This window comes from Scyliorhinus torazame, chromosome 3 (genome assembly GCF_047496885.1).
Source record: "Scyliorhinus torazame isolate Kashiwa2021f chromosome 3, sScyTor2.1, whole genome shotgun sequence".
NCBI classification, from domain to species: Eukaryota; Metazoa; Chordata; class Chondrichthyes; order Carcharhiniformes; family Scyliorhinidae; genus Scyliorhinus; species Scyliorhinus torazame.
This window is the reverse complement of record NC_092709.1, coordinates 203,783,727-203,806,239: the sequence shown is the minus strand read 5'-3', so window position 1 is coordinate 203,806,239 and position 22,513 is coordinate 203,783,727. Positions and strand designations below refer to the sequence as shown.

The window sequence follows — 22,513 nt, the reverse complement described above, 5'->3', positions numbered from 1 at the left end:
TAGCCATCCTCGGCTACGTGGTCCAGAACGGAGTTCTGGGGCCCGATCCCGACCGCATACGCCCCTTCATGGAGCTTCCCCTCCCCCACTGCCCCAAGGCCCTTAAACGCTGCCTGGGGTTCTTCTCGTATTACGCTCAGTGGGACCCAAACTATGCGGACGTCGCCCTTGCCGCCACCCTCAACCAGGCAGGCAGGCCCGTGGCATTCTTTTCCCGCACCCTCCATGCCTCCGAAATTCGGGACTCATCCATCGAAAAGGAGGCCCAGGCTATCGTTGAGGCTGTACGACATTGGAGGCATTACCTGGCCAGCAGGAGATCCACTCTCCTCACTGACCAACGGTCGGTAGCCTTCATGTTCAACAACACACAGCGGGGCAAGATCAAAAATGACAAAATCTTGCGGTGGAGAATCGAGCTCTCCACCTATAACTACGAGATTAAGTATTGCCCTGGCAAACTCAACGAGCCCCCAGACGCCCTATCCCGAGGTACATGTGCCAGCGCACAGGTAGACCGACTCCGGACCCTGCACGACAGCCTTTGTCACCCAGGGGTCACTCGGTTGTACCACTTCATTAAGGCACAAAATTTGCCCTACTCCGTCGAGGAAGTAAAGACGATCACCAGGGACTGCCAGGTCTGTGCGGAATGCAAACCGCACTTCTACCGGCCGGACCGCGCGCACCTGGTGAAGGCCTCCCACCCCTTTGAACGCCTCAGCGTGGATTTCAAAGGCCCCCTCCCCTCCTCCGACCGACACACGTATTTCCTCCGTGTGATCGATGAATACTCCCATTTTCCTTTTGCCATCCCATGCCCCGACATGACGTCTGCCACCGTCATTAAAGCCCTTAATTCTATCTTCACTCTGTTCGGCTTCCCCGCCTACATCCACAGTGACAGGGGATCCTCATCCATGAGTGATGAGCTACGCCAATTCCTGCTCAGCAGGAGTATCACCTCCAGCAGAACGACGAGCTACAACCCCCGGGGAAACGGACAGGTAGAAAGGGAGAATGGGACGGTATGGAGGGCCGTCCAGCTGGCCCTACAGTCCAGAAATCTTCCAGCCTCACGCTGGCAAGAGGTCCTCCCTGATGCACTGCATTCCATTCGCTCATTACTTTGCACTGCTACTAGTAGTACACTGCATGAACGTCTTTTTGCCTTCCCCAGGAAGTCCACATCCGGGGTATCACTCCCAACTTGGCTCACAGCTCCACGAGCCGTGCTTCTCCGTAGACATGTGCGGCTCCACAAGGCGGACCCGTTGGTGGAAAGGGTGCACCTGCTCCACGCAAACCCACAGTACGCCTACGTGGCGTTCCCTGATGGCCGCCAGGATACCGTCTCCCTCGGGGACCTGGCACCAGCAGGTTCCGCCCGCACACCACCCCCGGTGCCACCCTCCCCTCCCCCGCCGCCCCCATCACCCCCCCGCCCCCACCCCCCCACCCCCCCAGGACTGTCCGTCCTTCCCCTGCCCACCTCCGTTGATGAAGAGGATTTCAGCATGCTCCTGGAGTCAACTTCGACCACGACAGCACCAACATCGCCGGCTCCACTTCGTCGATCCCAGAGGACAATCAAGGCGACGGACCGGCTGAACATCTGACCGGCCCACCGGATGACCAGAGACATTTCTTTTCACTGTTCTGCAAATATTAAAGATTGCGAATTGTATATAGTTATCCACCACCCCCGCCGGACTCAATTTTAACAGGGGGTGAATGTGGTAAACCACTGTGTTCCTATATTAAGGGTGTACGGTAGAACCTGCACTACAGGTTCACCTGGGCCCCTGCATGCTAGCTCCGCCCAGGAGCCGGGTTATAAATATGCGTGGCCTTCAGCTAGCAGCCATTTCTTCAGCTGCTGTAGGAGGCCACACTTCAGATACTAATAAAGTCTCAGTTTGAATTCAACTTCGTCTCCAGCCAAATGCTGTGTGCACAGAAACTGTTGGCTATTTGTCCAGTACATAAGTTGTTTTGGCAATGATGGGCACATTTTTAAATCGGGTTTTTATAAGTGGCACATATTTACAATTATTTATGTAACTTAAGAGAGCTCCCACTACACTGCAAACAGTAGCATCGAATCATAGAATTTACAGTGCAGAAGGAGGCCATTCGGCACATCGAGTCTGCACCGATCCTTACAAAGAGCATCCGACTAAAGCCCACATATCTACCCTATCCCCTTAACCCAGTAACCCCCGCTTAACATCGGGGTTTGGCATCGTCAGTAACTCCTCTCCCAGGCACTGATGTCAGGCTGTTGTTTGTCTCGTTTATGGACAGCTCTCCCTACTTTGGCCCAAGTTCACAGACACACATGAGCAGGACTTTTTAGGAACAGCGTGTCAATTCTGGTGCCTAGATCGATGCTGGGTGGTCTGTCTGGTTTTATGTTTCTTCAGCTTTTCTGCTGCAGTTTGCTACTGAGGGCAGTTGAGTGTCAGTCATATTGCTGCGGATCTACAGTCACATGCAGGTCAGACTGGGTTAAATATGGCAGACTTCCTTCCCTCGAGGGCATTCGTGAAGCAGATGGGTATTTACACCAATCTGGTAGCTTCATGGTCATAATTATCCATCAATGTTACTGATCCTACACTTTTATTCCAAATATATTGGGTGGGATTTACTGAGCAACTGGTCGCGGGTTTGTCGACGGCTGAGGTGACCCACCAGCAGGATTTTCTGGTCCCGCCGTGGTCAACAGGATTTCCTGTTGACTACACCCCGTGTAGCCGGGAAACCCTTGCGGAGTGGGTGGGACCGTAATATCCTGAACGGCCGGTAAATTCTACCCATAATTAATTCAACTTAAATTGCCCCAGCTGCCATGCTGGGATTTGAACTTGTGTCACTGATATGTTAGTCTGGGCCTCTGGATTGCTAGCACGGTAGCATAGTGGTTAGCACAGTTGCTTCACAGCTCCAGGGTCCCAGGTTCAATTCCCGGCTGGGTCACTGTCTGTGCGGAGTCTGCACGTTCTCCCCGTGTCTGCGTGGGTTTCCCCCGGGTGCTTTGGTTTCCTCCCACAGTCCAAAGACGTGCGGGTTAGGTGGATTGGCCGTGATAAATTGCCCTTAGCATCCAAAAAATGTTAAGCGGGGGTTACTGGGTTAAGGGGATAGGGTAGATACGTGGGCTTCAGTCGGATGCTCTTTGTAAGGGTTGGTGCAGACTCGATGTGCCGAATGGCCTCCTTCTGCACTGTAAATTCTATGATTCTATGCTACTGTTTGCAGTGTAGTGGGAGCTCTCTTAAGTTACATAAATAATCCCCCCCACCCCTCCCCCCCCCCCCCAACCTTCCTTTCATTTAATGCAAATTTCTGCCCTGTTTTCCAAGATCAGTAAATTTAAGCCAGAGGGAGTCCACCCAGAGACGATTTGTTAGCCAGTGATAGTTCTGGACATTGGTGCAACTTCCACATCATTCACCTTTCACATACAGAACTTGGGACATTCACATTACTGACTACTGATTCTCGCCAACTTTACTTCAGTGCTAAATTTCCTGTGCTCTCACAGCTGCTTTCTTACTGTTTGACATTGTGACTTCGCTGTCTTTTGTCTGTACAATCAACGTAAATCCTCTCAAAACAATGACAGCACAATCAGCCAATTCTCCCAGAGATCTCACATTAAAAACAATTAAATGAAATATCACATCAAGCCCCCTGTACTTTCACATTTGCTTTGAGCATAGCTTGTCAGTGAAACCAGGCCAAGTTCAGTATTTACAGAAAAAATACCAGTTAACTACTAAAGTCAAAAATTGTAATTTAGTACTTGGCCACCCTATCTAGTTCAGGCCAAACATATTTTCATTTAATAGAGAAAACTTGTTTGAGGTTTCAATAAATCTCTTCTTTATTATTAGATTGGGTAGGAGCAGAGCAAAAGGATTTTCCTCTCTTATGTCATGGTTAGTTTGTTTCAATTAATTTTTAATACATGAAATACAGAAAGCTACAGCTTTTGCAAGCGCTGCATGTTATATTTCAGAAAACCCGACTAAGTCAACAGTTAAAGTTTAGATTCAGATCTGGAAGACTCATTCTTGGATCAAAGCAGCACTAACTGGTGAATCATTTTGTCCTTGTGAATCACAGCAGCAAGGAGCATAATTTTAACATTGCTTTCACTGTACATTAATGGCACCTATTTCACTCGTCATTTGTCAATGTTTAAAACTCTTGTTCAATTATGGACCAAGTGTTTTGTAATTGTCACCAAATGTGAATTTAACATTGCTAATAAATAGGTCGAAATCTATTTTTATATATTAGAAGTCTCCTGACAGATCCCCTGTTAAAACTGCAGCCGCAGCTGTCAAAACACTGGAGGCCAAGTAAGAATTTATTCCATCCTATTGATTGTGGGGAAGTCACACTTGTGATACAATTACACTGTCGCCAGGGTTTCCATAGGAGTGTACTGCTGTCAGACCTAATAGTCCCAGCAAAGATATTAGCCTAGATTTTCCACGTTAAAAGTATGGCGAGCCAGGACTTCCGGTTTCCTGACAGTGTAATTGCTGACCTTCCATTGTTTTAAATATCTGTATTGGTTTAAAGAGGAAGCTGTTCTCAGAAGGCTGTTTGCTCGTGTCATTCTCCTATACATTCTTAACTTTCAGACAATACTTCAAATTTTGGACACCAACAGTCTATTAAAATGGCCACTAAAGATCATGTGACCATTGGCATTTTGGGCTCCAGACAGTCCTGAGTCTCAAACATAATACCTAATTAAGTATGACATCCATAGCCAACTGGGAAATTCACACATCTCATTGGTTAAGGATGGACTGTCAACACCAAACCCATAACATTCCAGCAAACACACCTTTTTGTTTCACCATTGGCAAAAGAAAGGTCAAAACTCAGTGTGTGTTAAACGAAAGTGCAAGGGATCCCATCAATCCTCCATTTTCATTATGACGGTTTCTCATCCAAACTAGAAAAGGTAAATTTCAAAGTATCAAATGATAAAACAGGATGTTTCATCAACATATCAGCTTGCTTTGGACAAAGGATTTTTGAACTTGTACAAGTCACATGATGAGTATAGCCATGTTTTCCATCTGTTTCTAAAACAGCAAAAGCTGCTTGCAGAGATAGAGTTCTGTCCATCAGAGAGCCATTAAACCAGCTGCAAGTCAATTATGCAGCCAAAGTAATAAATACAAATACCTTGAAAGTAGAAGAAGGACTTTCCTGTTCCAACTTCCAGGTTCATCTGAGAACCATCCTCTTGGAAATTTAACTACAAGATGCCTCACAAATAACTGAGAATCCTCTGCTTGCAAGACTTTCATTTCAACTAAAAGCATCAACTCACCTAAGAAACTACAGGCCTGCCACAAAATAAATAATGAGACTATTATACTTTGTAATTGATTGATTGTTTATTCATCTATATTTAATCTTTGTGTGAATGATAGTGCACATAAGGTGACAGAGTGAGGCATCACAATCTTTTAAACCTCCAGGGCAAGTGTGGCCCTTAAGAGGCCACCTAAGGGTAATTTCTTGTCCAGCCTCAATATTTAGGCTGACGGGAAGAGTGAACCTCTGTGGGGGAAGTCCCGAAGTGCAACAAAGTTACCTCTTAGGTGAGAAAGTGGGAAGCCTCCATCAGAAGACCCCTTTGCCTTGAACTTCCTGTTCTGTTGACTGCAACAATGCTGTTTACATTGGCCAATCTGATTGGCCAGCACCTCTGTAAGTGAGGAGAGGAAGTCCCATCTGCAGCCAGTCAGCGCTTATTAGAGCATAATTGTCTGGGGGCAGTTGATGTTGGTGGGGATGGGTTCCCTACCACCTCTTTGGATGGCAGGAAAGAAGACCCCACCATCCGAAAAATTCATGCCCTTATCACTTCCTCTTGCCCTTAGTGTCCAAAAGATTTGGTGGAGTTATTGGTTACGGGGATAGGGTGAGTTCTGCGCAGACTCGAATGAATGGCCTCCTGCACTGTAGGGATTGTATGATTCTATGATGTACAGTATATGACAGCTCAAGAGTGCAGCAGTGTGGGGAACTCAAATATTTTCTTTGTTGTACCTATTGTACATCTTTGTGTATATATTAAGAATTACCACGCAAATTGAGATTAATAAGCATAATCCATAGAACTATAGAATTCTTACAGTGCAGAAGGAGGCCATTTGGCCCATCACGGCTGCACCGACCCTCTGAAAGAGCACACAACCTCGGCCATTCCCCACTTTTTCCCTGTAACCCCATCCAACCAGGACGTATTTGGACACTAAGGGGCAATTTAGCATGGCCAATCCACCTAACCTACACATCTTTGGACTTGGACTGTGGGAGGAAACCGGAGCACCCAGAGGAAACCCATGGAGACATGGGGTGAAAGTGCAAACTCTACACAGTCACCTAAGGCTGGAATTGAGCCCAGGCCCCTGGCACTGTGCGGCTGCAGTGCTAACCACTGTGCCGTTTCTATGCCGCCAGTGTTGCAATTGCGCAACACTTGCAATGTAGTGCAATAAGATTTTGTTTTTGCAGATGGCCTTAACATATTTTCCTGTTTAGAAGCAGCCCTGGGATCTATGGCATTCCATTACTTCAACATACAAGCCGATGATTGATTCCATAACTTTGGAAAAGTTGAGTTGGACATGGAAACCTGAATTTTTGGTAGATACCCAAGGAATTTGGAAAGGCAAATATGGTGATCTGGTACCCTAATTTGTATGAAGGTCATCTAGTTTGTGCTGTATTTTAGAAACACAGCATAGTTGGTACCTGTTATCCTCTGAAAGACGAGAAACCGAATATCATCTTCTTCCAGCAGGTGAAGCTAGGATTTCTGCAGGAAATGTTCTAAGTCAGACATTATACAGGTCAAAATGTGTTTGCTTTCTCTGTGAAAATCTCTGCAGACATTGGATAAGAACACATAATTTAAGCTAATAGACCCTCAGGAGGATATTTCCTCCTCTGCTTCCTTTCTCAGTATTGCTTTGCCAAAAGTTAAATAAAACATGATGAAAAGAAACATTTTTTTTCTCTTATGGATTGCTGCCTAGGAATATGATTTGTTCGTACTTAAGATATAGAAAATGTAAGCCTCAATCCCATTCATAAAATTGTCTCATTAACAATGAATTTCCTGAAATGAAATCTTAAATTCTTAATGATTAATTAATGCTGACTAAATTAAAAATAGCTCGTATTTGCCAAGTTCAACAGTTGCAAAAATGTGAAACTCATGATTCAAGCTAGAAGTGAAGGATAGAACAGTAGAAAAAAAAACAGGCATGGAATCCACAGCATTCCTTGTAGGTTTCTTGGCATAATAACAGTGAACAGTTTAGAGATTTCAATTGTGTGCAGTCCAGAGGCCAATTTCATTTTAAGTTATCATAGTGAGTAGTATGGAAAGAATTATAACATGAGCATGTTAGAGAAAAAGGGCAAGCCAAGAGGAAAAAGGAATGCCCCAGGAGTAATCTGTCATTCATGCTCTCCAACTAATCACAACTCCAACATCAGACTGAATTATTGAATGTTGAGCTTTTAAGAAAAATGTTTGCTGAGAAATAATTTTGATTCAGTCTTGTCTGATGTGTAGATCAAATATATGGAGGTTGGGTGACATTTTCTCCATGATGCGTGATAATGAAGTCCACGTGGGTTGTACCAGAAGAAAACCTGCTGCCACTTAGTATTTTTCAGTCACATTGGTGTCAGGCAGGAAATTTAAGAATGGTGATGGCCAATGGTTGTAATGTTTCTCAACTCTCACAGCTGTGCATTTGGGAGAAATCGTAATCAAGTTGGTATGAGATCAATTTTGAAGTGATGCCTTCGTTGTTGGTGTTAAAGTCTTTGCCTACATTTTTACCTTCTCCCTATGCTCAACATCCCTGAGGCACCAGTGAAATAAGAAAGAAATAGAAGAAAATGGAGTTCAACATTTTTGAGTCTAATTTTGGCAGCTGTCCAAAGTTGAGTGGCTGTCTCTTTGGAAGTTACACATATTGTCAGAAATGCTTCATGTTAGGAAAACAAAGATAGTTTTAGGGGATTAAAATTTTTTTTTTTTAATTTAGAGTATCAATTAAGGGGCAATTTAGCATGACCAATCCACCTACCCTGCACATCTTTGGGGTTGTGGGGGCGAAACCCATACAAACATGGGGAGAATGTGCAAACTCCACACGGACAGTGACCCAGAGCTGGGATCGAACCTGGGACCTCCGCGCCATGAGACTTCAGTGCTACCACTGCGCCACCGTGCTGCCCCGGGGGATTTAAATTTATATTGGCAAACATTACAAATAAGGTATGATTCTAGTGTGTTTCTGGGCCTGGATAGGTAAAATTAGTTAGATACATGCTGAATAAAGATGTTTGTATTTGTGGGTGTTGGTTAAGTTCCAACTGTGTTTCTACTGTGCTCCAAGAGTGTGTAAAGAATAAATAAACCAGCAGTGGTTGCTAAGCACTGGAGCCTTATACGGTAGAGAAGCTTTTTAAGTTGTAGTTTAGCTAATTTGGATGCAGTTGAGAGAAGGCAGCTCTCACAGATCTGCTCGGAGCAGTTAGTTTTAGAAGACTAAAGAGGGGACATCTCTTTCAGCCTTGCTAGAAGAAAAGCCTTAATAATAATAATAATAATAATAATAATGTTTATTATTATCACAAGTAGGCTTACATTACGCTGCAATGATGTTACTGTGAAAAGCCCCTCGTCACCACACTCCGGTGCCTGTTCAGGTACGCTGAGGGAAAATTCACAATGTCCAATTCAGCTAACAAGCACATTTTTCGGGACTTGTGGGAGGAAACCGGAGCAGCCGGAGGAAACCCACGCATACACTGGGAGAACATGCAGACTCTGCACAGATAGTGACTCAAGCCAGGAATCGAACCTAGGTTCCTGGTGCCGTGAAGCAACAGTGCTAACTACTGTGCTACCGTGCCACCCTTGCTATAGAGTAATGGTAAGAAAACAGATGCTGGAAATCTAAAGTCCAGCTAGTGAAAGAAACTAGAGAAATGGAGAGAAGTGTCCAAGAAGCCTGGAGCTAAGTGAACAGAGACCAAGGTCTGGTTTAGAAGAATTCAAGGAAGAGTAATCAAAGTGTTCTTTTTCTTTGTTTTTATACATTTAGAGTACCCAATTATTTTTTTTCCAATTAAGGGGCAATTTAGTGTGGCCAATCCACCTAACCTGCACATCTTTTTGGGTTGTGGGGGTGAAACCCATGCAGACACAGGGAGAATGTGCAAACTCCTCATGGACAGTGACCCAGGGCCGGGATTTGGACCCGGGTCCTCAGTGCTGCAGTCCCAATGCTAACCACTGCGCTGTTAAAGAGACAATTGCAGTAATCAGATTTAAAGTGGGCCAGCAACCTTCAACCGTCAATAAAACATCTGAAAGCCATTTTAATACAGCCTGGGAATCAAAAGTTAAAGCAATTTTGAGCAGTTTGCACAGCAGTCAAGACAAAAAAAATCCTAAAGGGGTTGTTGTAAATTCTTGGATTTGATTTGCCGTTAAATGTAGAGAAAAGGCTTTGTTTAAAAGAGTCATTTGGAAAACCTAGTCTGGATTTTGTAGTGATCTTTACATGGGTATGTACATAAGGGGTTAATGGGAAATTGAAAGATCACTAGGGGCAGCACTGGCGAGTATAAAAGCCAGGCGCAAGCGGCTCTCTGCCTCTCATGGTGATTAAACTGTGACGAGAGAGGAGCATAGATCTAGCTCAGGGCTACTAGTGTGGTCAGACATAGCTACGGCATATAAATGTTGTAACCTTTCTACTGGTATTGATCTTAAAGTAAGAACTCACGCAGTTGTTAAATTCTGTTACTCAATAAGCCTTTCAATACCTCTGGACGACTTCGGGCCTTTTTCATCTAGGTGCAGAAAGCCTCTGCCGCAACTGGATTGAGTAATGCATGTTACATACAATAGTGCTACCAAACACACTACAGTAAGGTAACAAAAGTGATTTCAGAATGAAAACCACTAAGGGAAAGCATTATTATGAGAGAAGATTTTAAAATGTGTTTTTGGGAGTGGAGTTTGGAAATTCTCACATGACAAGCATTTGGAAGGAATCTGAGGAGGCATCCACAAATATTCACTCGGGGTTCAGAGTGGAGAGTGTATTTCCCCACAGTCATCCTGTGTGCTTAAAAGGGACTTTTCTGTTTGGGGCAGCATGGTGGCCCAATGGTTAGCACTGCTGCCTCACAGTGTTGAGGACCCAGGTTCGATGCCGGCCCCGGATCACTATCCGTGCGGGGTTTGCACATTCTCCCCGTGTCTCCATGGGTCTCACCTCCACAACCCAAAATAATTATGCAGGATAGGTGAATTGGCCACACTAAATTGCCCCTTGATTGAAAAAAAATAATTGAGTACTCTAAATTTATTTTTTAAAAAGGGACTGTGTGTTAATCAGATAATTATAGATTAACATGTACTTCATTAATCCTAGAACCTGTGTGTAATTGTTAAGCTAAGGGGAGAGTAAGGCATGTTGTATCATTATCCAACTTTTTCATGTTTAATAAATGCTTTTTTCTTGTTTAAAATAATTCACGATTCTGTGACTCTGTTCATCCATATTTTATTTCAAAATAAAAGTACGGTCTTTTGAACCAGGGTTCCTTTCTGGGATCTTCCCATCCAGTTACAACATCAACTGGGATTGTAACGCTCGGGTGTAAAGTTCAGCAGGGATCTAGAACTACATCCAATATTCTAAGTGGACCTGCTGGAATCTGTTGTGTACATCCAGGTCAATGAATCAGCACCATCTCCTTTGGGAGAAAATATAATCTGTGGAAATAGAATCTTCACAGATGAAGTTATTTGGCTTTTCCCTGTATACCAAAAGAATATAATAGTTCTTATGGCTGAAAGGAACACCATGTCAATTCCTTGTAGATTTGGTTCCAGTCCAAACATTCTACTTCTGTTCAGAAACATTTTAGCATGCTTATTCACAATGGATACCTGTACCTACCTCAATAGAGCCATTTTAAATAGGTTTATAATTACATGTTTGGCTGCGATACTTAACCCTACAAGGAAATCCATGCAAAATTACATTTCTGAATGTACATAACACCATTTCTGATATTCTTGTAAGGGATGTGGAAGATTTATTGGATTTTCTCATGTTCTTTATCTGGGAGAAAGCCTAATAATAAATTTACCAGTGGACCAGGTGGGCGTACGTTACCTGCAAGTGTCTGTCACTGGAGGGCCTTCCCCCTCTCCTGCCCCGGAACAACATAGAAAAAAGATTCTCCATTCTTGGCAAAATCTTTGTAAATATCCTCTGTGCCCTCTCAAGGCAATCACATCCTTTCTGTAATGTGTGTCGAACTGTGTGCAGTACAAAAAAGTACAGATTGATAAAAGGGCGAAATTTAAAGGGGGTGCAGGGGCAGAGGGGCATAAATCATTGACAGTGACAGGGCAGGTTGAGAAAGTGATCAATAAATGATACAGGATCCTGTGCTTTATAAATAGAGGCGTAGAGTACAAAAGGAAGAAAGTTATGATAATCTGCAATAAAACTCTAGTTCAGTCTCAACTGGAATATTGTGTCCACTTCGGAAGGGTGAGAAGATGGTCTAGAAAAGATTCATGAGAATGGGGCCATGGATGAGAAGCTTCAGTTACGTGGATAGATTAGAGAAGCTGGGGCTGTTCACCTGGTAGAAGAGAGGATTTGATGGATGTAGCGCACAATGACTTACGAGAGACGAGAAGTGATGAAGTCGATCCAGGCTTTATTAAGCGATGCTTGTCCCCAGCAGCTCAGCAACAGAATGAAGCTGCGGGGAGAAGCTCGGGTTCTTATAATCCGCCTTCAGGGCGGGGCCAGAAGTCGGCAGATCTAACCAGGACCCGGGATCTGTCAGCCAATAGCATCTCGGCTTCACAGGTCCCACATGACCCCTAATACATACCACCACATTCACCCCTTGTTAAAAATGAACCTGACGGGGTGGTGGTTTGCATGGTGGTAGGGGTTTACAAGGCTGGCCCTGGAACAAATTTCGGACAGTGTTACTACAGCTTTAGCCCTACACTGGCCTATGTACAAGTTTGTGAGAACTATTTACAAATAATTTTTTTTTTGTTACAACAGCATTCTTGGTGTCACGCGGATTCCCCGAGTCGAGCGGGCGGTCTGGTCTTCCTCGTCGATCGCCTCAGCCCCAGTGGTGGTGCAGGTGCTTGCTCGGGCGTTGTCGTCTCCGGGAGCGTTTCGCTGTTTGTTCCTGTTTTACTGCTGGGCGGGAACGGGAGGAGGACCGATCCCCCCCGGGAAGGGGGCGGTCGCGGGTGCACCGGTGGCAGGGAGGGGATGATCGGTGTCGGGGGTGTGTGTGTGTTTCCGGCGGGCGCCAGGTCCCGCAGGGAGACCGTGTCCTGTCGGCCGTCGGGGTACGCCACGTAGGTGTACTGCGGGTTCGCGTGGAGAAGGTGAACCCTCTCGACCAACGGGTCCGATTTGTGCACCCGCACATGTTTCCAGAGCAAGATGGGTCCTGGGGCCGCCAGCCAGGTCGGCAGCGACGTTCCGGAGGAGGACCTCCTGGGGAAGACAAGGAGGCGCTCATGAGGCATTTGGTTAGTGGTGGTACACAGCAGCGACCGGATGGAGTGGAGAGCATCCGGGAGGACCTCCTGCCACCGGGAAACTGGGAGATCCCTGGACCGTAGGGCCAGTAGGACGGTTTTCCAGACCATGCCGTTCTCCCTCTTTACTTGCCCGTTCCCCCGGGGGTTGTAGCTGGTCGTCCTGCTCGAGGCTATGCCCTTGCTGAGCAGGAACTGGCGCAGCTCGTCACTCATGAAGGAGGACCCCCTGTCGTTATGGATATACGCGGGGCAACCGAACAATGTGAATATGGTGCCAAGGGCTTTAATGACTGTGGCCGCTGTCATGTCGGGGCAGGGGATGGCGAAGAGGAAACGAGTGTACTCGTCCACCACGTTCAGGAAGTATGCGTTGCGGTCGGTGGAGGGGAGGGGCCCTTTGAATTCCAAACTGAGGCGTTCAAAGGGGCAGGAAGCCTTGATCAGGTGCGCTCTATCCGGCCTGAAAAGTGCGGTTTGCACTCTGCGCAGATGTGGCAGTTCCTGGTGACTGTACGGACCTTCTCCACAGAGTAGGGAGGTTGCGGGACTTTACGAAATGGTAGAATCGAGTGACCCCTGGGTGGCAGAGGTCCACGTGGAGGGCTTGGAGGCGGTCTATTTGTGCCTTGGCACATGTGCTGCGGGATAGGGCATTGGACGGCTCGTTTAGCTTTCCGGGACGATACAAGATCTCATAGTTGAAGGTGGAGAGCTCGATCCTCCACCTTAGGATCTTGTCATTCTTAATTTTGCCCCGCTGTGCATTATCGAACATGAAGGCTACCGACCGTTGGTCGGTGAGGAGAGTGAATCTCCTGCCGACCAGGTAATGCCTCCAATGTCCCACAGCTTCCGCTATGGCTTGGGCTTCCTTTTCCACTGAGGAGTGGCGGATTTCTGAGGCGTGGAGGGTCCGGGAGAAAAAGGCCACGGGTCTGCCCGCTTGGTTAAGGGTGGTCGCCAGAGCTACGTCGGATGCGTCGCTCTCGACCTGGAAGGGGAGGGACTCGTCGATGGCGCGCATCGTGGCCTTTGCGATATCCGCTTTGATGCGGCTGAAGGCCTGGCGAGCCTCTGTCGACAGGGGGAAGGTAGTGGACTGTATTAGCGGGCGGGCCTTGTCTGCGTACTGGGGGACCCACTGGGCGTAATATGAAAAGAAACCCAGGCAACTTTTCAGGGCTTTGGAGCAGTGGGGGAGGGGGAATTCCATAAGGGGGCGCATGCGTTCGGGGTCGGGGCCTATTATCCCATTGCGCACTACGTATCCCAGGATGGCCAACCGGTTTGTGCTAAAAACGCACTTTTCCTCGTTGTAGGTGAGGTTGAGGGCGTTAGCAGTCTGGAGGAACTTTTGGAGGTTGGCGTCATGGTCCTGCTGATCGTGGCCGCAGATGGTTACGTTGTCGAGATACGGGAACTTGGCCTGCAACCCGTGCTGGTCAACCATTCGGTCCATCTCCCGTTGGAAGACCGAGACCCCGTTCGTGACACCAAATGGGACCCTTAGGAAGTGGTATAGACACCCGTCTGCCTCGAAGGCAGTGTACTTGCGGTCACCTGGGCGGATGGGGAGCTGGTGGTAGGCGGACTTGAGGTCCACGGTGGAAAAGACCTTATACTGGGCCGCGATTGATCCAGTGTCACCGAAGCCAGTCGTGGTAGTAGTGTCGCATCTTCGGACCTCGTGGAGCCGTCGATGCTGGGGTCCTTTGTTGTCAACCAAGGTGGTGGTGTCCATGAATCGCATGCGGCCGGGGGTGGACAAAATGGCCGCCCTCATGGATCGCACGTGGCCGGGGGTGGACAAAATGGCCGCCCCCATGAATCGCACGTGGCTGGAGGTCACAAGATGGCGGCGCCCATCCTCCCCTCGTGGTGCCCGGGACCCAAAATGGCGGCGCCCGTGTGACGCACATGGGGCGCTGGGGGGGTTGGGGGGTGTTTGGGATGTGCTGGGCTCGTTCTTCTCCGGGGATTGCGGCGACCCCCCGGGACCAGCACACTGCCGCGTAATGGCCCTTTTTGCCGCAGCTTTTACAAATAGCTGCACGGGCCGGGCAGCGCTGCCGGGGGTGTTTCGCTTGTCCGCAGAAATAGCAGCGGGCCCCCCCGGGATGGTCTGGTGCTTTAACCGCGCAAGCTTGCGAGGGGGGGGCGGGCAGTTTGTCGCGACGGGGGTCCACGGAGCCCAAGGGGCTGCCGCACAGTCGGGGCCGTAGGCACGGGCGTTTTGCGAGGCCACATCAAGGGAGGCTGCAAGGGCCCGTGCCTCTGAGAGTCCTAGCGACTCTCCAAAAGTCTTTGGCAGATTTGGGGAGAGTTCATACCTGCCACAAATGCATCACGAATTAGCAGGTCCGTGTGTTCGATCGCGTTCACCGGCGGGCAGCTGCAGCCTCGTCCCAAAATTAGCAGCGCGGCGTAGAATTCCTCTAGCGATTCTCCGGGACTTTGCCGTCTCATCGCGAGTTGGTGGCGCGCGTAGACCTGGTTAACCGGCCGAACGAAGATGCCCTTCAGCAATGCGAGCGCCGTCAGGAAATCCTCTGCGTCTTCTATGAGAGGGTAAATTTCCGGGCTTACCCTCGAATGCAGGACCTGCATTTTCTGGTCTTCTGTGATCCGGCCGGGGGCCGTTCGGAGGTAGCCTTCAAAGCATGCTTGCCAGTGTTTGAATACTGCTGCCGAGTTCGCTGCGTGGGTGCTGATCCGCAGGCATTCCGGGGCGATCCGGAGCTCCATAGTCTTTTAAGCTCGCTTAATAAATTGTAGCGCACAATGACTTACGAGAGACGAGAAGTGATAAAGTTGATCCAGGCTTCATTAAGCGATGCTTGTCCCCAGCAGCTCAGCAACAGAATGAAGCTGCGGGGAGAAGCTCGGGTTCTTATACTCCGCCTTCAGTGAGGGGCCAGAAGTCAGCAGATCCAACCAGGACCCGGGATCTGTCAGCCAATAGCATCTCGGCTTCACAGGTCCCACATGACCCCTAATACATACCACTACAATGGAGATATTAGAACCATTTCTGTTGATGAAATGATCATGAACCAGGGGACATAAATGAAGCAACTACAAAATGAAGAGTTTTTTACACAGCGGGGTGCTACAGATCTACAATGCATTGCCAGAGAACCTGGTGGAACTGGAGTCAATCAAGGCCTTCAAAAAATAATTGGATAATTATTTGGAGAGCAAAAAACTTTAGGGCTGTGGTGGAAAAAGCGGGGGTGTGGGACGAATTGAGTTGGTCTTGCAAAGAGTCAGCAGGGACACGACGCCCAAATGGTTTCCTCATGTGCTATATCTGTTCTATGATTTTATTCTAGTTGTAGCCTAAGTAATGGTTTACACAGTTTTCAAAAAAATTCAGAGTGCCCAATTTTTTTTCTTCCAATTAAGGAGCAATTTAGCGTGGCTAATCCACCTACCCTGCACATCTTTGGGTTGTGGAGGCGAAACCCACACAGAGGGTTTACGGTTTTAGCATTGCCTCTGTGCTTTTATATTCTATACCTCAGCTAATAAAGGAAAGTACCCCATATACCTTCGTAACCACTTTATATACCTGTTCTGCTACTATCAGGGATCTGCGAACATGAACTCTAAGTACCCTCTTAACCCCAACACTTGTCCATACTATTTTCCCTATCCCCTGGCCTTCCGTTTCCCCTCTCCAACTGAATGACCTCGCATTTTAATGGGTTGAATTCCATTTGACACTTTTCTGCCTCACTGACCATTAAGTCTTTCTGCAGTCTACAGCTTTCTTCTTCACGCGGTCAATTTTTGAACCAGTTGCAAACTTATCATACCTCCGTCATTTAAGTCAGAGTTGTTAATATATACCATAAAAGCCTGGGGCCTAGTACTGGTCCCTGGGGCCTAGTACTGGTCCCTGCGGAGTCCCAGTGGATACAGCTTTCTAGTCACAGCAACACTCGGCAACCATTCCTGCCACTGAGACAATTTTGGATCCGATGTGCCACTATGCTTTGGATCCATAAGCTTTTACTTTTCTGACCTGTCTGTTGTGTGGGGACTTGTCAAAAGCCTTGCTAAAATGCAGAGTATGTTTTTTCTTCTTTTTAAAAATAAATTTAGAGTAGCCAATTAATTTATTTCCAATTAAGGGGCAATTTAGCGTGGCCAATCCACCCACCTTGCACATCTTTTGGATTGTGGGGGTAGAACCCACGCAAACGCGGGGAGAATGTGCAAACTCCACATGGACAGTGACCCAGAGCCGGGATCGAACCTGGGAACCCGGCGCCGTGAGGCTGCAGTGCTAACCCACTGCACCACCGTACTGCCCTAAATGCAGAGTATGTTAAGTGTATAACCCTGATCGAATCTCCTTGCTACCGCCTCAAAAGATACAATCAACTTAGCCAGACACAATCTTCCCTTAAATTCATGCTGACTATTCTTGACTAATCCATGGCTTTCTAAATAATATTATATACAGTCCTTTAGACTTTATTCCAATAATTTTCCCACCACTGAGGTTAGGCTGACTGGCCTGTAATTACTCAGTCTGTCCCCTCCTCCCTGTTTAAATATGTAGGACAGTACAATATTAGCAGTCCATAGTCCTCTGGCACCATGTCCATAGTCAGAAAGGATTAGAAAATGATGAAGCCCCTGCTATTTCATCCCTTGCTTCTCTCAGCATTCTGGGAAACATCTGGGCCTGGCAATTTATCTACTTTGAAAGATGCTAAACCCCAGGCCAAATAATACGGGTGTTGGAGCCAGCCCACCCTGCAGCCATAATGCAGGTTTAACAAGTGCCAAGAGGGACTTCTGCCCCTCGCTGGGGAGTAAATCCCACCCTTGGGAGCTGTCAGCCAATCAGATTCACCAGCAACTCCATCAATTTCTGTCAAGTGTGTCCAAATGTCAGCACTGAAGTTGCAATCCAGATGTTCATTGCAGTTGAATAGTTTCAGGCTTCATTTCTGAAGTCGCCCTTGGATTCTTGTTGATTGACTTCTTCTACTTTCCTGATAAGATTGAGGCCAATACAACCTCTTCTACTGAAGAGAGGATTACTGAGTCTGTAGAACTGCTTTTAGTTGTGTTCCTGTAACTTTCACTTGACTTTCAGTTTGATCCCTTGTGAACCATATAGTTGGTCTTCCATTGGTTGTAGGTAATGCGTTGGTAACCATGGTTTGTTGTCTGGTGAAACAATTACATTCACTCCAGTATCTAGTTTAAAGTTGGTGATTTGTCCATTAACATATTTCTCTGTATTGGAGTCATTGATGTCACCCAGGAAATATTTCTGTTCCTCTTCTGGTAGAATTTATTAAACTTTTTAAAAATGTGTATTTATTAAGGTTTTATATTTTAACAAACAACACAACAAAACCACAAGAATGATATCAACCAAAGTGTAGGACTCGGCTCAACCCCAGGCCCCGTGCACAGAAGTAGCAAATTCCAGCCTCTCAGGCTGTTTCCAATAAGTGCCTTCAAGAAGGGACATTCCAAGTTCCATGGGTAACAGTATGCCAGCCACCGCAGCGGACCTGACCTAGCCCAACACGCTGTGACACACAAGAATCAATACTCCCAGGACCTCCAGCACACCTCAAAACCTACACTCCAGCCAATCCTGCACCTCACCAACCACACCCAAGGCAGTGCACACCCTCATCTACACCAAAAAAAAGCAAAAAGGTTTACGTCAGCCCCAGTTGGGGTGACCACGTCACTGAAGAGAAAAAAAATCGACAAGACACCCAATAAGGGGGGACCCCTCCCTCCTGGTACACTAGGGGGAACTTCCAATAGACCACCAGACCAAACCAGGATTTATAACAGCACACTGCTCACACAGATGAAGAGAAGAAGAAAAAAAATCCCTAAGGGAAGTATGCCCGATCTGACATAGGAAGATTAGCCATCGCCCTGGACAGCACGCCAACACAAGAAGGATATTAAGGGAAACAACAGCGCTGCCTCAACAGAGGCACAAACCCTGCTTCCACATGGAAAACCCAACCACAACGGAAGGACACTCCGGAAACCACCATATAACACAACTTGGAGGAGAGCGCCTAATTTCCCCATCAAACCAACCACATGAGGGAAGGGCTCCAACAATGTAGAGGCAAAGCAAATGGTCTCCCTCTTCAATAAATCAGTCAAGGATTGATAAATCCCACCTCTGTGTGTGCCACCACTCAATTCTTCTATTTTTTTTTTGCAATATTTTCATTAAGTTTTCAACATCTTATACATAAAAAAGAAAAGAAGCCCTTCCCCAAACAGAATTAGTACAAAAATGATCACCCACAGCAACCCCCCCGTATTCTGCCCCCGCCAGCAGCTCCGGTAGGTCCAACACCCCAAATATGGCCCCTAGGAGACTGGGTTCCAAATCCATTTGCAAGATTGCCGACATGGTGCTGAACAACGAGTCCCAAAACCTCCCCAGCTCTGGAGAAACCAGAATACGTGAACATGATTGGCCGAGCCCCGCCCACACTGTTCACACTTGTCCTCCACTCCCTCAAACAACCGGCTCATCCTTGGCCTCGTTAAATGTGTCCTATGCACCACCTTTAATTGAATCAACCCTAATCTCGCACACAAAGTCATGGCGATCACCCTGCGCAGCACTTCACACCATTCCCAACTCCTCCTCCCACTTAGCATTAACCCCCTCCAGCGGTTTCCTCCTTCCTCCAGAAGCCTCACATAAATCCCCAAGGTAGCCCCCTCCTCCATGCCTGCCACCGACAGCACTCTCTCTAACAGCGAGGAGGGTGGCATCACTGGGAACGTCAGAAAGATCTTACTCGCAAAATCCCACACTTTCATATATCGGAAGGTTTCGGACCGCAGGATCCTAAACGTCTCTGTCAACTCCTCCAAACTCGGGAATTGCCCCTCTAAAAACAAATCCCTCATTCCTCCCACAACCTTGTCCACCCAGCCCCGGAACATAGCATCTAACCTAGCCGGTTCAAACATGTGATTTGCACAGATCGGCACCATCTTCGACACTGCCCCTAACTTAAATGCTGGCTGAATTGCCTCCAAACCTTCCAATACTGGATTGCTTGAGTATTTCCCGGGGAAAAATGGGAGTGGCACTGTCACCAGGGCCCACAACCCCAACCCCTTACATGAACCCCCCCCCCCATCTTAACCCAAATTTCCTCTTGGTCCCCGTACCAGCCCAGCACCTCTCTGCGTTCTCCACCCTGTAGTAATAAATCAAATTCAGCAGAACCAGACCTCCCTGGAGCACCGGTTTCCAAATTCTGGCTACCTTACCCGTCCACATAAACAACGTGATCAGCCACTCCATTCTCAGAAAATTGCTTTCGGCAAAAATCACTGGCAGGCATTGGAATAAAAATAAAACAGTGGTAAAATATTCATCTTTATCATTGAACCCAGCCATCCAATGAGAGATGGAGTCTATCCCTCCTCTGTAAATCTGCCTTGGCCCTACCCATCAGGCGCGTGACATTCAATTTACAGAGCTGGGCCCAATCTCGAGCCACCTGCCCCCCCAGATACCGAAAGTGGGAGGTCGCCTCATTAAACGCCAATCGCCCAAATTCACACACTTCCCTGGCAGAGAAACCAAACAGCACTCGATCTTCTCCAAATTCAGTTTGTATCCCAAGAGAGTCCCAAATCGAGTCACTAGCCCCAAGGAAACCTTATGGTCCACCCACCCCCGTCACTATCCTCCTCCACTTACCTGATTGCCTCAGCACGATGGCCAATGGCTCCACGGCCAGCGCAAACAGGAGGGATGACATAGGGCACCCCTGCCTAATTCCCCTATACAACTGGAAGTATCCCAAATTCAGTACGGACACTCACCTTGGGCTCCCTATAAAGCAACTTAACCCACAACACAAACTTGGGCCCTGTCCCAAACCGTTCCAACACCGCAAACAAGTAACTTCACTCCACCCTATCAAAGGCCTTCTCCACATCCAGCGCCACAATAACTTCCTGCTCCCCCCTTCACGACGGGGAAAGCACCATGTTCAACAAACCACCTGCCCTTTACAAACCCTGTCTCGTCCTTACCAACCATCTGTGGATGATCCTCCGCCAACCTGAGCGCAAGCAGCTTAGCGGGAATCTAGGCATCCACGTGTAGTAGAGATATCAACCAGTATGACCTGCACTCTACCGAGTCCTTATCCTTCTTCAATAGAGGCGAAATGGAAGCCTGCCTCATCGTCTGCAGGTGTGCCCCCCTTGATGAGGGTGAGCGAGCTGTCAGCAGAAAGTCAGGAGTCAGACTTTATCAGATCCTGAGGAGCACCAGAGCTTTCCTCACAACGAATGATCATCACTCTCATTCCTGGTATAGTTACCCACTGACAGTGCCAACACAGGCACATCACCCTGGATGGTGGTAGTGGGGGGGGGGGGGTAGATAGATGGGGAGGGTGGGGGGGTTGGGTTCAGCTAACCGGCACAGCCTAATCCGAGGAAAATTTGGCGACGAGAAGGGCCTCCCTGGTCCTCACATATCATGCCCTTGCCGCACCCTGTCCTCTATCTTCCGGCTCCTCCTCAGACTCTTCCTCTATCTTCCAGCTCCTCCTCAGACGAGGCCGAATGTCCCACCACTTCCTCTTCCTCCAGTTGCTGTGCCAGATTGTGAAGGGCACTGCAGACCACCACAAGGCAGGAGACCCTCTGGGGGATGTACTGTGTGCACCACCAGAGTGGTCCAGGCATTGGAACCGCATCTTGAGCAACCCGATGCCCCGTTCAATGACAACACAGGTGGCAACGTGATCCTAATTGTATCGGGTCACTCGCCTCCGTCTCAGGCCTCCGCACCGGCGTCATCAGCCAGGATCCCTTGTCATGGGTATCCCTTGTCCCCACGAGCCAACCCGTCATGCTGGCTGGTCTTTGAAGACACCGCGGATCTCTGCCCCAGAATGTCGCCATCATGTACACTCCCAGGGTAGCAGGCACACACATGACCCAGAGGTGGTTGTTGCAAATAATCTGAACAATCAGGGCGTGAACCCCTTTCCTGTTAATATAGGACACTCCCTGATGCCCTGGTGCTCGCAGGGTTACCTGCGTGCCATCGATCACCCCCTGGACCAAGGGCACCCCAGCGATGGCAGGGGGTCCTGCAGCCCAGGCATCTTGGTGGGCCTGGTCCAGGCCAAAGGTGATATAGGCTGATACCAGGGCGTACAGAGCATCCGTCACCTCCCGGGTGCATCTGTGGGCAAAACATTGAGAAATGCCACACAGGTCCCCGCTTGAACCCTGCGATGACCCGGTTGCAGAGAGGTTTTGATCGGCAGTGATGTTCACGGCCATCGGGAGCAGGTGTCCTCCTCCTCCACGGTGTGCCAGTCCGCGAGGACGTGGCATGGGTGCCGCACTGCGTCCCTGTTGAGACGCGGTCTTCTGCGGCATATGCTGTCTTTCATCTCATTGAATGTCCAACAACCCCTGTACACCTTGGCCCGTCGCTGGCCTTCTCTTCTGAGTCCCTCCTCCGCCTGATGACCGGCTGGGTCTTCAGGGTGTGCGGCAGCCCCCTGCACATGGAGTGCCTCCTCCAGCCTCTGTTGCTGTTGTTGCCTTTTACGCCGTCTGACCACCTCGGCTGCCACAAGCACAGCAAGGGCAGTCTCCGCGGGATCAACACCAGCAAACATTGTTTTATCTGGAAGGAGTGACCAACAATCAGTTGGGGCTTCCATCCCAGGACCTTCAAATCTCCCAAGCCTCCCCCACCCTTAGCATGACTCTCCCGCATTCTCCGAGTGCCATCTCTCATTATTCACCCAGCTGGCCCAGATCCACGCT

General features: G+C 48.1%; 1 protein-coding gene across 4 annotated transcripts in view; it reads left to right on the top strand.

The window, feature by feature from the left end:
* The window catches only part of lnx1 (ligand of numb-protein X 1), a 351,286-nt gene that overhangs the window by 25,587 nt on the left and 303,186 nt on the right, over nt 1-22,513 (top strand). For 2 of the 4 annotated variants that reach the window (XM_072496765.1, XM_072496762.1), the window contains exon 2: nt 6,586-6,690. The exons of the other annotated variants lie outside the window; for them this stretch is intronic. The gene's annotated coding sequence lies outside the window, so the exon portion shown is untranslated. The remainder of the gene's footprint in view (nt 1-6,585; nt 6,691-22,513) is intronic. 4 annotated transcript variants of the gene reach the window in all.